Raw genomic sequence first — 15,709 nt, forward strand, 5'->3', positions numbered from 1 at the left:
GGAATGATAATTTAGTAGGAGAGAAACACTTCCCAAAATAGGCACATAAATAGATAAACCACAAAGTGAGAGGCAGTAGTACCCAAAGGTGGAGACTGCTGTGGAAGAGAATAATGGTGCAGGGGGATTAGGAAGATTGGGGGTGTCCTCAGGGAGTGACACTTAGATAGAGCCATGAAAAGGAGTGGGAACTAGCCATTCAATGGGAAGAAGAAGAACATTCCAGGCCAGGGAATCACATGAATGAAGCCCTGGGGCAGGGAAGAGCTGAGCTTATTTAAAGACCTCACATGGGAAGCTATGGAAGGAATTTTAAGCATGTGCATCATTTTGTTTGTTTGTTTTAAAAGATCATTCTGTCTACAGTGCAAACTGATAGGACTAGGAAGCAACAGCAGAGGCAGGGAGGCCAGTTAAGAGCCCATTTCAGGGGGCAGAGGAGAAACTATGCTGGCTTCTTAGTCAAAGGGTATAGGTTACAGTAGTGACCAAACCAAGGTTATCTGGGGGTTACGGCTCCCCAGGTTTGTGTTCTGGGCAACTGGGCACATGCAAGTGCCAGCACCCAAGATGGGAAGCCCTGGGGCAGGAGCAGATGGGATGGGAGGGGACACTGCTCTGCTTTGGACACATTAGGCTTCAGCCACCTCTAAGACATAAAAGTAGAGTTGAAGACCAGGAAATTGCAGTATATAAGAATCTGCTGCTCAGAAGAGAGGTCTGAGGATGATGATTAATTTGAGAGCCATCAGGATAAAAAGTGTTTTGTTTTGTTTTGTTTTGTTTTTACCATGGGAATGGATGAGGCCACCCAGGGAGAAGGGCAGAGTGAAGTGGGCACAGGGCCTAGGATTGAGCTGGGCAGCCCCAACATTCAGAGCTGGGGCAGAGGAAAAGCAGCTAGGAAGTCTGAGAGGGAATGGCCGGAGAGGAAGAACAGAAACATGGCAAGCCGGCTATCACATAGCAAGGAAGCAAGAAGTAGGCAGCTGGAACAAGAGCTGCAGGGAGATTTGGTTGCTTAAACCAACACCAACCCCAGCCCTACTTGTGGAGGTATGAGCTGGTCAGTGCCCCGGCAGGTGTCTACTAGACATAGCAAATGGTGGCACTATCCCTCTTTTCTTTCCAATCTCTTCATGTTTTATAACTATTCTGGGTAGACTTTTCCCTCTAAACTCCATAGCCATCCATGCACCCACCCATCCACCCATCCACCCAAGGCCCAGACTCCCCACTAAAGTGCGTGGCACACGAGAATGCACCAGGAGGAGCCCTCGGTCCTCTTTCCTTTCACTTTTCCTTTTCCTTCCCTACTGGTTTTTGCTTTCTGGCTCTGAAGGAATTGTGTAAGATTTGTATCACATACATATAACGATATCCATTCTGGTATTTGGTCTTGGTAAAGCACCTCAGATCCCAGTTTAATTATGTTGAGTTAGTAGTAGTAATAATAGCAATAATAATAACATCATGATTGGAACAATCTCCCTTTTAATGAAGAGAAGGAATATTTCTAGCTTCCAAATTACCCACACTGTGTTTTCGCGCAGTCTAGATTGCCTCTAACCCATTTAAGACCACTTTCCCTCAGTTAACTCAGCTCCTTTCAACATTTGCATTTATTTTCAGCCTGTCAGCATGAAAAACTCTTACGTAGTGATGGCTTAAAGGTCAGTGTTGTACCGTCATAAAGACTGATGAGACTGTTTTCTCAAAAGACAAATCTGTTGCGCTACTCTTGATGGTGAGCCTCATTGTCTTCTTGCAGCGGATGCCCTGTCCTGGCTTCCCCAGCGCCCCTGCCCACGGTGGACTTCTTCCCTGACCTCTGTCACCATTGGAACCACAAGTTCTCCCTTTCTTGGGTAGGTCCCTTCTTCCCCCTACCATCTGGGCTTGGCTGTTATATATCATTTATCCATCCAGGTTTGGAATGACAGCAGATTTCACATGAACTTCCCCACATAGGTTCACATAGTCCTGGATGAACCTCTGTGGCACAAAATATAAAATAAGGCATTACCAGTCCTTCCTCAAACCTTCTATTGCATCAAAATTTACCTACCGGTAGTTTCTTTCCTCTTTCCCTAGACTGTTTCAAAGTGACTTAATGGTTCTTTCACTCCTGGCCATCTGCAGCCCCTCGGCCTCTCTGCTCTCTGCCACTTACCTGGTTCCAACAATGCTCAGTCCACCCCAGATTTTCATGACCTTTTTCTTTCTTCAGGCCACCCTTTTTCTTTCTTCAGGGCAGCCTGTCCCATAGCACTCAGATTTTTTAACATTCTCCTTCCCCTATACCGTGAGCCAATTCCATCAGCAGATTGCTTTGCAACCATGTTGGAAGCACGCAGTGTACCATCATTGGACACACTTTAAAACAGACTAAGGACATAAATCCTTAGTAAATGATAGATTCCATCAGCTTGTGTTTGCTGTGGCAGGTGATGAATTAGGGGGATTCACCTTCCAGCAAGTGAGGGTTGTTACCGCTGCAAGGGCTCTGCCAAAAAAGAGGTTGCCGAGTGTCTTTCCCTGGGGTCTTCCAAAATGATATGAACTTGCCTCTGATGATTTAGGGGGACAGATTAGATGACTTTTCAAAATTCCTTCCAGTGTTGAGTTTCTACTATTCACCTCTCCCTGACTCTGTCCTCGAATTGCAAGAACGTGAGAGTTGTGCCGTGATGGACGGCACTCATCCTCCCCGCTTTGTGTCCTCTGTTGCTCTGATTTTATTGATGGGGTGAGGGGGACTTCTTGTAAATCCATCAGAAAGATATCTGAAGCATACCCTGGGGGTACATATTGAATCTGAGAACCTGCTGTCCTTTTGTTTCTTTCCCCAAATACCAATTGTGCATCTGTTCCCACACTTGACCACGTCTTGGATTTGCTGATTTTCTTTGCTCATGTTCATCGTTACAAGTTTTGAGAGAATGAGCCCTTCTCTGAGGTATTCAAAGTCTCCTGAGACATCATTAATCCATAGAATTCTGTACTCGAGAGAGTAACTAGGAACCCAGACGCGTATTCCTATGAAGCCTCTTGAATGTAAAAGCTAAAGAGGATTGACCTTCGCCCTCTCACTCAGCGCAGGTGCACTGTGTGGATTAACGTGGTGCATGCCACTCAAGCCATTCACTTGCTCTACAAACATTAGCAAGCACCCACTAGGTGCTAAGCTCGGTGGTAGGAAGACTCTCAAAACCATAGTGTTGATGGCACAGCAGTGGGTACAGCTACCTTTCAAAGACACAGCATGCTCTATAACAAAGGAGGGAGAGAGTTTCAAGAAGGCAGGTGAAAGCCTGGATTCTGGAGTCAGACAGACCTAGGCTTCTACCCAACCAAGCTTCACTGCTTCACAGCTGTGCGACTTTACACATTTCCAAACCCCCCACTAAACCTTGGTTTCTTCCTCTGTGAAATGGAGATAAATGTAAAGTTGTTGCAAGTGTTAAATGAGCAAATGAAGGTGAAATATTTGACCAGTGTCCAGAGTGCATTAAACCTGTAATGACTACTCCCAGCCCCTCAATTTAGCTGGATGATTTTGTTTAAGGCCTCAGTGCCTGGCTGCATAAAAAAAAAAAAACAAAAAACAAAACACAGTTTCTCCCACGAAAAGCTTTGGAACCAACATCTTGTCTGCAAGTGCCATAAGGAGGTGGAGAAGAGACTGCATTGCACAGTTGAGAGCAAGCTGGGCTCCCCAACCATTCTCTTTCCTCCTCTCCCTGCCCCAAATCCCACCCCTCATGCAATGACCCCACCTCTCTCCACCTTCCATAAGTCCTCCTTGCCTCCTGTCCCAGCCACCTGGCTCCCCGACTCCTCCTCACTCCCAAACCGCCTCCAGCACACCCCATCCCACCTTCCCACCACCAGGAAGCCTCCTACAGAAGCAGTCCTGAGTTTGCTTTTATGATGTCTTTGCATGATTTTTAAACCATGCAAGGCATTTATCAGCATTTCTAAGGATTGTGGAGGCTGTTAGCTTCAGGCAAGTAATTTTTCCCACTTGTATTTGCAAAAAAAAAAAAAAAAAAAAAACCCTTGAGTTTAAGGGGAAAAAAAATCTACAGGAAAATCTGAAAGGATGGAGGAGGAAGCAGGAGAAAGTGGAAAGCGAGGTTTTCCCCCTCTTTGCAAGAGATAATGAGCACTTGTCCTTCCAAAGCAGGAGGGAATAACTCCTCAGTAGATTTGCCCTGGCAGGAAAGAAAGGACACTAATTGCACGCACTTCAGTGGTTCAGAGTCTGTGGTTCTTTCCTCTTTACTGCCACGGCGAGAGCGAGAGCGGGGCTTTCTGCAGTAGTTCTGAGAGTGCAGTGGGGCACCCTGCACCTCCCTCCACCTGCGAACACAGAAGGAGGCAGCATCCCCTACCCAGTCAGAAAATGCAGAAACGCACTCCCAGGCCAGTCTGACTTCCCGGAAGTCACACGGCATCTCTGAAGAGGAACAAAGCATTAAAGGACCTGGATACAAAACGAAGCAGGTGTGTGGTGTGGAGCTGCCCACAAAAGCTTCACGTGGCTCTGGGTTTGATCTGGCCCCTGCGAGAGCGGGTGTCTGCAGGTGCAGTCAACAGCAGCCCTCTGGTACATCAAACGAGGCCTTCTCCATTAACCTTGGCTGTGTGTATCATCAGATATCCTTTAAAGTGGACAGAGGGTAGGAGCCTGAAGTCAATTGAGTGCGCTCTGTATGCCAGGAGGATGATGTCTGCCCTTCTACTGAATTCTCAGGGTAAGGTAGGTGCTATTATTCTCTTTTTATAGATGACGAAACTGAAGCTGAAGTTTTTAAAAACAACTTGCTTAAGTCTCATCAACCAAGAAGCGGAGTCAGGATTTAAAGCCAGATTCATCTGATTACAAAATATCTATTTTCCCATAACTCCATACATTATTCCCCATCTTCAGGGTTTTATATTACAATTAAAGCCTCATTTAGCTCACAGAAAAATTTTACACATTCCTAAATTGAGGCTTGATAGAGAGACCCCCCAAAAAATCATTTTCCATTGTTAAGTATGTGAGGTGACAGGTTAATTAGCTTGATTTAATCCTTCCACAATGTAAACATATATCAAAACATCATATTGTACCCCATCAACATATACAGTTATTATTTGTCAATCAAAAAGTAAATTAAATTAAAAAATCATTTTCACAGAAAAAAATCACAAAAACCCAACTCAATTAAAATCATCCATCTACCGCATTGCTCAAAACCTGCACACACTGTGCTACTTTCCATCTCTGGCTTTATTTATTTCCTGGGCATGTTCAGAATTGGCAAATGACCACGACATCTGACATACAAGTCAAATATAATTTTCCTGCAAATGGAGGAGGAAATTCTCTTTTTGAGATCGCAGTGGTCTGAGTCTCACCTCTGCACAGGCTCAGAGCAGCTTAAGACCATTTACTGAGGCAGCCACGGTGCCCTAAATTCATACTGAATGATTGTGCATTCCAATGCTGTCATTCACCATTTCAGGAGCCGAAATAAATGTATCTGTATAACCTTTTTCACAAAATATAGAATCACAGCAAATGAGCCTACTCCCTGTCTTCTAAAACACATTGCCTAAATGTGCTCCTTTGTTCGCAGACTTAATGAACTCTCCTCACTGTCAGGTGAAGGACCAAAGAGAAAAAAAATCTTTGATTAAAAAGAAAGAAGAAGAGTCATTTAATCACTACCCTCCTAGTCTGAGAAGTCTGCATAGAGTGTCTGACGTGAGCTTTCCTTCAAGAAAGGGACTTCTTAACTGGTACTTGGCTTTTTTCTTTTTATATTTCTAATTTGACCTCCTCAAATGGCATCTGGGTCTATAAGGAGATGGGAGGGGGGTCTCAAAGAGAAGGAATAATTGCAAAATTATTTGACTTGAGAGAAGTCAATAGGCTGCAGAATATTTGTTCTTCTGTCATTTCTTCTGCAATTCACAGTCATAAGTAGGGCTAAGAAGGCTGGCCTTACTCCCTGAGCTGTTGGGCAGAGTAAAGCCATCTGCAAAAACAAAGCAAAGCATCAACTCTGAATGTGCGAGGCAGTGTTCACTTTAGGGAGAGAAAAAGGCAAGCCCAAGTGTTCTTTCTCTCCATCACACGGGCCTCAAAATATCTCTGGAGGTCTTTTTCCTGTGGCTGGTCCATCCTGGATTCTCCCTGGCCAAATGATCACCCCTGAACTCCCTGCTACCGAAAAAAACTGGTTCCAGAGGCTCCCCACATAGTCACCAGCACGTCACGACCTCATTTCCCAGAATGTCGTATGTGGTTTAGCTTCGCAAATTTCCTGCTCAAACTTTCCTGTGAGGCCTCTAGCCAAGGACTGCGTCTGCCTCCTCCAGCTCCCCGTATTGCTGTCTGGCATATTGTTGACTCTGTATTAATGACAAAAATAAAAATGATGCCAACACCAGCCAATAAAGGAACTAGATGGGGAAACCTCTGAATCCTCTTGATGCATCAGCAAATTGCAAGTTGAAGACAATCATTGAAAACTTAGGTTGGAAAACACATTAGCAGCCATATATATGGCCATTAAGAATCTTAACCAGATGGAAGGCAGAGGAAGCATAGCAGCAAAGCACCTCTTCCGCTCTCCCAGCTACTTGGAACAGCAAAACTCACAACCAGTTGAAGCATATATTGTGCAAACAGCCTGTGCCAGAGACTTCAGGTACCTGTAATTAGAGAAAGAGGGAGTTGGCCCAGATTTATAGATTTTCCTATAATGAGATCATTACTTTATATGCTTATCCAATTCTGCAATGAAGAGATTCTTCTAATCCCCTTATGACTTTCTACAAGTTCCTTCAATGTATAAGGCTAGGAGTTCATAGACATAAAACTTGGATTTTGCTAGGAGATGACCAAGGATCAAAGAAAGCCCTGAGAATTCAGGAGCTCTGGATTTAAATCTGGCTCCTGCCATGTAAGTTTTCCTCAAGTTGTAATTTTGTGCCTCAGTTCCTCCCTGTAAATTGGATAGAAGAGCACTAGTGTATACCTTAAGGCTATTGAAAGGGTGAGAATTTTGAGAGATTAAAAACATGCTACAGATATAAACTACACATGCAGTTTATAAGGTTTTTTAATTTGAGAAACCCAAGGTACATCAAAAAGATTCATTTTGTTAGTATTCACTGAGCATATGCTGCGAGTAGCCAGGAAGTGATGTAAGTGCTGGTGATACAGCAGCGAAGAGACCAAGTCCCTGTCCTTAAGGAGCTTACACTCAAGTCGGAGGGGACAGAAGAAAAACATTAACATAATATGAACATAATATAATAATCTGTGATATTGATAAGTGTGAAAGTTGTCAGAATCAAAATGGAGTCACTAATGTTAAGAAAGCACTGCCAAACAGAGCCTGGGAAGGCCATGAAGAAAGGGTTTTCATACTTACATGCCTGATAACGAAATTTATCACAAAAGATTGCAAAAACCACAACTTTGCACATAGACCATTGTAAACTTTCACATAAATACTTCTACAAGGACATCTGCCTCGCAACTGCCTGTCCAACTTTGGACTGGTGTCACCTTTGTTATGGATCTTTGTAGCCAAGGACAATCATTTCAAAACAATTACAAAATCCTCCTCATTTTTTTCCTTTAAAAACCTTTGTCTACCTTCACCGTCCTGAATGCACACATAGCTTACTATGGCACGCATTTTTCCATTGCAATGCTCTACTCCCCCAAAATATCTTCTTTTAGAGAGCCTCTCTGTGTTTGTCATTTAAGTTGGCATAGTATGCCTAAAAGTAAAGAAGAGTAAGGGGCTAGAGAGTGATGGAGAGGGGAGGGTGCTGCTATTTTAAGCCAGTGACAGGCACAAACTCTGTAACAAGTTGGCATTTGAGCAGAATCTGGATGAAGTGAGGAAGAGAGATGTGGGTACTTGAGGAAGGAGCATTCCAAGGAGAGGGAACAGCAAAATGCAAAGGCTCACCCATCCCTCAGTATCATAATCAGAAAGGGACAAAGATTTGCCCCCTCAAACAGAGATTGAGAATGCTGAGGCCCAGAGAAAGGGGAGAACTGGGCAAATCCTAAACTACAGCTTCCAAACCCTGAAACGGAAGTTCTGGTTTCCACTTGGCATAAGAGAGTGAGGTTCTGCTTGTTTGTTTGTTTGTTTTTCCACAGTCTGGACAGGGGCAGAGTAAAGATGTGGCAGGTCTGGCTGCAGTCCCACCTATTCTGTCAGTGCTCTGGTCTGAATAGTTTTGTCTCTCCAGAATTCATATGTTGAAATCCTAGTGCCCAAGGTGATGGTGTGAGGAGGTGGGGCCTTTGGGAGGTGAGTAGGTCATGAGGTAGAGCCCTCATGAATGAGATTAGTGCCCTTTTAAAAGAGCCCCCAGGGAACTCCTTTGCCCTTCCACCATGTGAGGACCCGGAGGGCAGGTGCTGTCTATGAATCAGTCTATGAAATCAAATCTGCCCACACCTTGATTTTAGACTTTCCAGCCTCCTCAACTGTAAGAAATAAGTTTCAGTTGTTTATAAGCCACCTACCCTATGGTATTTTGTGGTAGCAGCCTGAACAGACTAAGATAGTCAGCTAGTTGAAAACCTGAGACTGTTAAAAGCTAAGCTGTAGCAGCTTTCCACTGTTTTCTCAGACCCATATTTCTCTGACTGTGAAAATCCTTCTACTATTTTCTGTAAAATGGAGGTTGAATTGTGTGTGCCACTGAAAACAGCGGCGGGAAGCTCTGGAAGTAGTCTTGTTTGTACAAAGCAACACCGTTTTCCACCTACCCCATGCCTGTGAGTGGGCAGCAGGCGAAACAAAGCCGGGGCCCTGCATGTTATACACAAAGTGCCCATTACCCTCTCACTAAATATTATTTTTTGCAAAGGCTCTAGCTAAATTACAATCCACTTTACAGTCTGAATACACCTTGTTGTAGCGTATACATTATACTTAGCCATAAAATGTTGTAAGTTTTCTTGGGTTGGGAATAGGTATAAAATTACAGTCCATTATTATTATAAATTTCTTTTCATTACTCTTTGTTATATTTCCTAGCCCTAACCAAAATGATTCTTACTCTGCTGACTGTTTACAACCTTCAGCTATAAGTGGATGGTCCCCGAGTTCCTCCAGATCATCATTTACTGAGCTCCAGCTATTCAGCTCTTTTAATCTTTCTTCATAAATCAAGTTGTCCTTCTCCATCATTCTTGTTGCTTTTTCCCCTAACACTCACCCCATTTGTCTGTACCTGGCTGGTAATTAGGTGCTCAGAGCTGAGCACAGCCTTCCAGGTGGGGTCTCAGCAGAGTCGTCTGTTTCTCCAAGCGCGCTTAGCAGAGCCATTTCCGTTTCCTCCTGGGCCCACATTTCACTCCAGACAGAGCCAAGCCAAAGAGAGCACAGAGGAGAACACCACACAATGTTACCCAGGCCCAGAAAATAGGTCCTGGGAGGAAGATACAGAGCCGGGCTGTGTCCCATTTAGGGCCCAGGAGCAGTCACAGGAAGAGAAGATACGAACAGGGCAGGGAGTGATTTTCTCCTCCATCTTCAGTAATGGTGAGAGAACAGGTTTTACGCTGCAGTAGAAACACTTTGTCTTAAATGTTATAAAAACCTGCATAGGGCTGAGCTTTCTAGGATTTCTTCCTTTCCAGAAGTCACTGGAAGCCTCCTCTACAGTGAGGTGACAGTCAAGGTGGAGCCTCCCATCCCATGAGCACGCTGAGGTCACAACCCAGAAACTGGCTCTTTCCTGCCCACGTTCCCTCCCCTCCGACATGCTCCTTCTCTTTCCTGAGTCACAGAAAGGGGTGCTTTCCTACCTACTCACCCATAGTGACCTGGAATGGATTCATTTTCTCCTCAGTGGGTTTATGGAAGAGGAAAAAAACCACATCAGCAGACAGCTTGTATGGATTCATGTGAATCAATCACACCTCTCTGGCAAGGTAGCTCCGTTGTTAGCTCCATTTTTCTCCTCTCGTGTATCTACTCCAGACTCAAACGTATCACTTACCATAGAGTAGGCAAGGGGCAGACACTTGGGAGATGGCCCAAAACAGTGATTAACATGTTTTTAAACCAGAAGCCCTGAGTTTGTTACCTGGTGCTCCTATCAGCTGGGTGATACTTGGGTAGGTAACAACCATCTTGGGCCTCAGTTTCGTCATATATAAGACATCTCATTGGGGTTTTATCATATGTAAATGAGAGACCATAAGTAAAGCCCTTGATATATAACAGGCATTTATACTAAGTTAGTTTTTCACCCCTGCAGGGAAAACCCATAACGATGACTGGCTCTGGTAGACCTCACAATTTCTCATGCTTATAAAATTTTTGTAATCATCTCTGCTTAGGGAAAGTTACTGTTTGGAGAAAAAAATTCAAATAATGCAGTTAGTCTAATCCATTAGCAAGACAGCATAGAAGTTCATAACCTAGCTTTGATCTGCAATTTGGAGAAAGGAATTTCCAAACACTTGAGGGATCATTTCTCCCCCTTGATGTGATGTTGGAATTTAACTCCTATTAACTATAACAGGCATAATGAGTTGGCAGCCAGGGGAACGTATCCTCTAGTGCTTAATGAACACAAAATAAAACATTTCCTTTTATCTTCAACATCTACCAGAGTAATTTGAATAATGCTATTCATATTCATAACACATAAGACCCTTCCATGAGTTCAGTATTGTCACTAAGGCTCCTACGGAATGCCAATAAGTACGCAGAGATCTTTTAATGGTGTTGTGGTATGGAAGATGCTACTGCAAGTGAATCGTGAGATCCCAGGTCACTGAGGCAGATAAAAAGTAAAGGACATTCTACAAGCAGCTTCCCTTTCAAACCAATGGAACTGAGTGACCTCGAAGTGATAACCTTCAAATATGAGACAAATCACCTTTAACAGAGCAGGGACACTGCCAGATGATTGGATGACAGTGGGGCAGAGGCAATACTGAAGGCCATTCCCCTAAACACGAGGTTCTGCAATTTGCCCAGCTGGGCCTAGAAGGGACAGATTTGGAGGTTTGAAAAGGAAAAGAGGGTGGGTCGGGAAGGTTCAGGCTATACTACAGTCCCAAATGGGACCTGAGATAATTGGTACAGGGAAACCATCTCTCTCCATTATATCTGTGCGCTCCTTGAGGCAAAAGACTATATCTTGTGTGTCTTTATATTCTTACCTCTTAGCACAGGGCTTGGTGCATAGAGGGCTGACAGTTTTGAAGTATTCACTATGCGGCAGGCACTGAGTTAAGCATCTTACTTTATACTATCTTATTCATTCCTCATTACAAGTCTACGAGGGAGGGAGGTATTATTATTATTTCCTTTTTACAAATTAAGAACATGAGATTGGTTTAGAGAATTCTAAAAAATTTGTCCAAAGTCTCCCAGTAAATGTCACAGCTGAGACTAGAACCCAGGTCTGTCTGGCACCGTAACTTATGATCTGATGCTCAGTAAAATGTTTACTTAACAGCACTGGCTCCAGGGTGAGGTCAGCATGGGCAAAGCCTGTGTGACTTTTATACACGAGTCATGGATTAAATCTAAAGGAAGGATGCATGTTTCCACAGCGGGATTGGTAAACTATTTATTTGAAGGGCCAGAAAGTAAATATTTCAGGCTTTACCATGACTACTCTGCTGTTGTAGCACAAAAGCCAGCCATAGAAAATAAGTAAATAAATGGGCATGGCTGGGGTCCAATAAAACCTCATTTATAAAGACAGGCAGTGGGCAGACTCTGCTGTCCCCTTCATGGCTTGCCAGCCCGTGCTCTGCAGTGTCTTGCCCACAAAAACCAATGGCTACATTAAGTTGGGGAACAGATGGATCCCCAAAGAAGACAGTGTGGAATTTGACATTATATCAGTCAGGGTTCCAGAAGGAAACAGATGACATACTCAAAAGATTCATTAAAGAGAGGTTTTTGAAGGAGCTTTCTACAGAAATGCGTATGGGGTGAAGAAAACCAACAAAGAGCCGTGAAACATCCAGGAACTAGCAAAAGTAGGTTTCAGTTACCAAACCTCGGCCTGAAGGGACAAATGGAGGGAACATTATTATTGGAACCTAGCATGAGTTATATGCATGGGAGAGGGGCTTCTATCAGGAATTATGGCCCTAGGTAGAAAGATGGAGCTGTTGCTAGAACCATGGCCCAGAGGGACAAGGAACAGGAGGAATAAAGACCCCAGGCTCTCTCTCTTCCTGTGCTCTGTTCTGGCTGGTGCCTTCTATTTACCAAACTCAACTAGAAGCCAGAGAGCAAGAGAGCCTGGGTGATGTGCTCCATAGAGATGGGACTCTCAGGGCTCAAAACAGAGACAGGTGGAAAATGGACCTGGAAGAACAATGGAGAATACCTGTATGGTTTTCTATGACAAAGTTAAGCGTTGCTATTCTATTTAGCTGCTGACTAGTTTTCATAAATCAGCCAACATGCTTCTAAATCTCCCTTTCCCCATCTTTTCTGGGCCAAGAAACTGGAGAAGGGCCATTTTCTGGACAAATCTTTTCAGAAAGTAGCTCTTTTCAGAGAATAACCTCACAGTTCCCTACCCTGTTTTGTTGCAAAGGTTCTTCATGCACAGCTGCCCAACTGTCCCTTGTCCTATCTGCTGAGTGCAACTTACAGCTTTGTCAAACCAAGTCAAAACTGAATAACCAACACTGAATCAATGAATACTGAGAAAGAGTTAAGAATACTGAGAAAGAGTTAATAATACTGTTAACAAAGAAGATGATAGAAAATTATCATCCCTCAGTGTTGAGATGATGGGTAATTTTATACTTTTTCCTGATACTTTTCTGTATTTTCCTTTTATTCTATGGTAAACATGAGAAAATAATATCAAAAAATGTAAAAAGGAGGAGAAGAAAAGAAACACATGTTCTAATAACACACTTCATTGTTTGGTTTGCAGCTCCAGGCTTTCCCAAGGATGTGTTACTGCTAGCCCACACAGAGTCATTCATTCAGTCACTCATTCATTTAGCAAGTTTTTATTGAGCATCTATTATGAACCAATTACTATCCTAGGCACTAGCTTTCAGTGCTGAAAAGATAGCACAGTCCTTCCAATATAGAGCAAACAGAGCAAGAAATAGATGAATAAGGCCCAGGGTCCTTACTCTTGAGGTCTCCCCAATTCAAACCCATTGAATACCCAGAGGGTAAGTGCTGTGAGAGAGGAAAGCAGAGGAAGCTGTAAGAACACAAGAAGGCGCACCTCACCCAGTCAGGATTCATGGAAAGGTTCCTGGAGGACACAAAGCCTGAGCTTACATTGGGAGATATGTACAATTGATCTGGGAGGGTAAGAGTAGAAAGAGCAGTCCAGGCAGAGGGAACAGAAAGGTACAGAGGCCCAAGAAGTTCCAGTCTATCAGCATGTCAAAAGTGATGCAAGAAGTGGGGGTAGATGGCTCTAGAGCGGCATTTTCCAGCAGAACTTTCTGCAGTTATGGAAATGTTCTATAAATCTGCTCTGTCAGTATACGTAGGATATGTACGATGAACAAGTCTAGAGATCTAATGTACAGGATGAAGATTATAAGTAATAAAATTGTGCTGGGTATGGGATTCATGCTAAATGAGTATATTTCAGCTGCTCTTGCTACAGAAACAAAAAAATAATAAGTAACTGTGAGATGATGGATATGTTAATTTGCTTCACTGTAGTAACCTTTTAATTGTCTATATATATCCTACAACATCATTTTGTATGCCTTAAATATAGATAATAAAATGTACTGTCTAACATGTCAGCCACTAGCCATGTATGACTGTTGAGTACTCGAAATGTGGGTAATGTGACTAAAGAACCAAACTTTTCATTTTATTTAATTTTAAATATTTTAAATGTCTTAATTCCACATGGGGCTGGTGGCTACCAAATTAGACAATGTAGTTCTAGAAGAAAAGGTTGGTGAGGAACTTCACAGCAAGAGAGTCGAGTACCAGATGCCACGCTTCCATTCAGACATTGGACCTTAATTCTGTGCACCATGGGAAGCCACTGGAGAGTGTTAGTCTGGAAATGATGGTCAGATTTGTGTTCACGGTGAATTGCCACATCATAGAAGGCACATGAAACACAGGGTGCTATCGAACCCTTAAGAGGGAGCCCCAACTCAGGATAGGTGAGAGGACTTCCTAGAGGAGGAGGCCACACCTGAGCAGAATTTGAAGAAATAAGCAGACATTTGCCAGGTGGCACCACAGGAAGGGCATCAGAGATGGGGACAAGAACAGATCCAAAGCACCAGGGCAGGACAAGGCTGCCATGCTCAGGGAGGCCCAGGCAGTTCTGCTCAACCAAGGTCCAGGTGCAGGTGGTGGAGGGGTACGGAATGAGGTTGGTAAGTAAGGTATGAAGGGCCCTGGAAGGAAGTCTGGATTTTTTTTTTTTTTCTGTAAAGATATGAGAGATCCATGAAGGCTTTTAAACACAGAAGTGAATCTTACATGTGTGACCTTGGGTTAAGCTTCAACCTTTCTGAGTTCTCTTTCATTTTTTTGAGAACTGTGAATTGTGGATAATGATGCCCAGCTCGGGGTTCTGTTTGAGGAACTGCCACGTTGCAGGGAAATTGTACAATAAACATTAGTTCCCTGGAGTCCATCTGGCTGTCTTGTCAAAACTTGGCACCTTGGGATGGGCATGCTGCAGCTTCCCTTTCCTCAACTGTCACCACTGTCAGGTGTGGGGACCAGATGTCAGGTTCGTGTTCCCTGGTTTTTGGTTTCCAGTACCGAAGAATGGTTACTGGTATCGAGTCAATGGAGTAAATGAGTAGACCAAGCAGATGTAAGCAAGTAAAGTGTCAACGTTTATTAAAGGATAGTGTATTTCAGAAAAGGAACTGGTCAACTCTTGCAACTAGAGGAGACCCTGAATTTAACAAGATTTTCCCTTTTATGCTGATTCCCTAATTTTATGTTAAGTGGGGGGATGGAATATTCATGTTTTGTTTTTATTTTTATTTTTTGGAAAGGGGTGGAGAATTCCCAGAACTGGGAACCCTCCCCATTTTTAACCTTGTAAGGCAATTTCCAGGGGTTGTCATGGTATTTATAAACTGCCATGGCGTGGGTGAGTGTAATTTTTGCTATGCTAATGGGGTAGGTCATTTAGGGACACTTCTACTTCAACTCTGCACATGCTCTAAAGACCCTCTTTTGTGGCCTTCCTCATAGCTCTATTTTGTGGCCTTTCTACCTCTTTTTGCTTGGTCAGTCCTTGGAGAGCTCCTATCACAGACCAAACATCTGTTCAGTCCTTGGAAGCCTCCTTGACATGCCATCTGTTCCTTCTTGGAAGACCCCCTTCTGGTCAATTTATTCCTTCTATTGTAGACAAAGTATCTCTTAGAGCCATTTGTTCCTCAATGGACACCTCCTAGACAAACATCTGTTCCCCTTTCTCTTTGTTCCTACCTAACACTGCCACAGGCATGATGCTGTGCCAACTAGAACTTCTTTCCAAAGCCACCTATTCTCCTCTGGAACATCCCCAACCCTGTTTCATGAATTATGGGTGTTTGGGGCATGAGGATGGATAGAAATGCTGACTCTAAAACAACAACAAAAGGTTTCTTAATAAAGAAATGCCTAAACTTTTATTTTCAACAAAAACCCAGACCACCACTTTGATGCCTCATAAGAAACAG

The 15,709-nt window shown here is 43.5% G+C and overlaps 1 long non-coding RNA gene across 1 annotated transcript in view; it reads right to left on the bottom strand.

The window, feature by feature from the left end:
• The window catches only part of LOC123646859, a 46,232-nt gene that overhangs the window by 18,855 nt on the left and 11,668 nt on the right, over nt 1–15,709 (bottom strand). The gene's annotated exons all lie outside the window — the stretch shown is intronic.

Source organism: Lemur catta, chromosome 11 (genome assembly GCF_020740605.2).
Source record: "Lemur catta isolate mLemCat1 chromosome 11, mLemCat1.pri, whole genome shotgun sequence".
Classification (NCBI taxonomy): Eukaryota; Metazoa; Chordata; class Mammalia; order Primates; family Lemuridae; genus Lemur; species Lemur catta.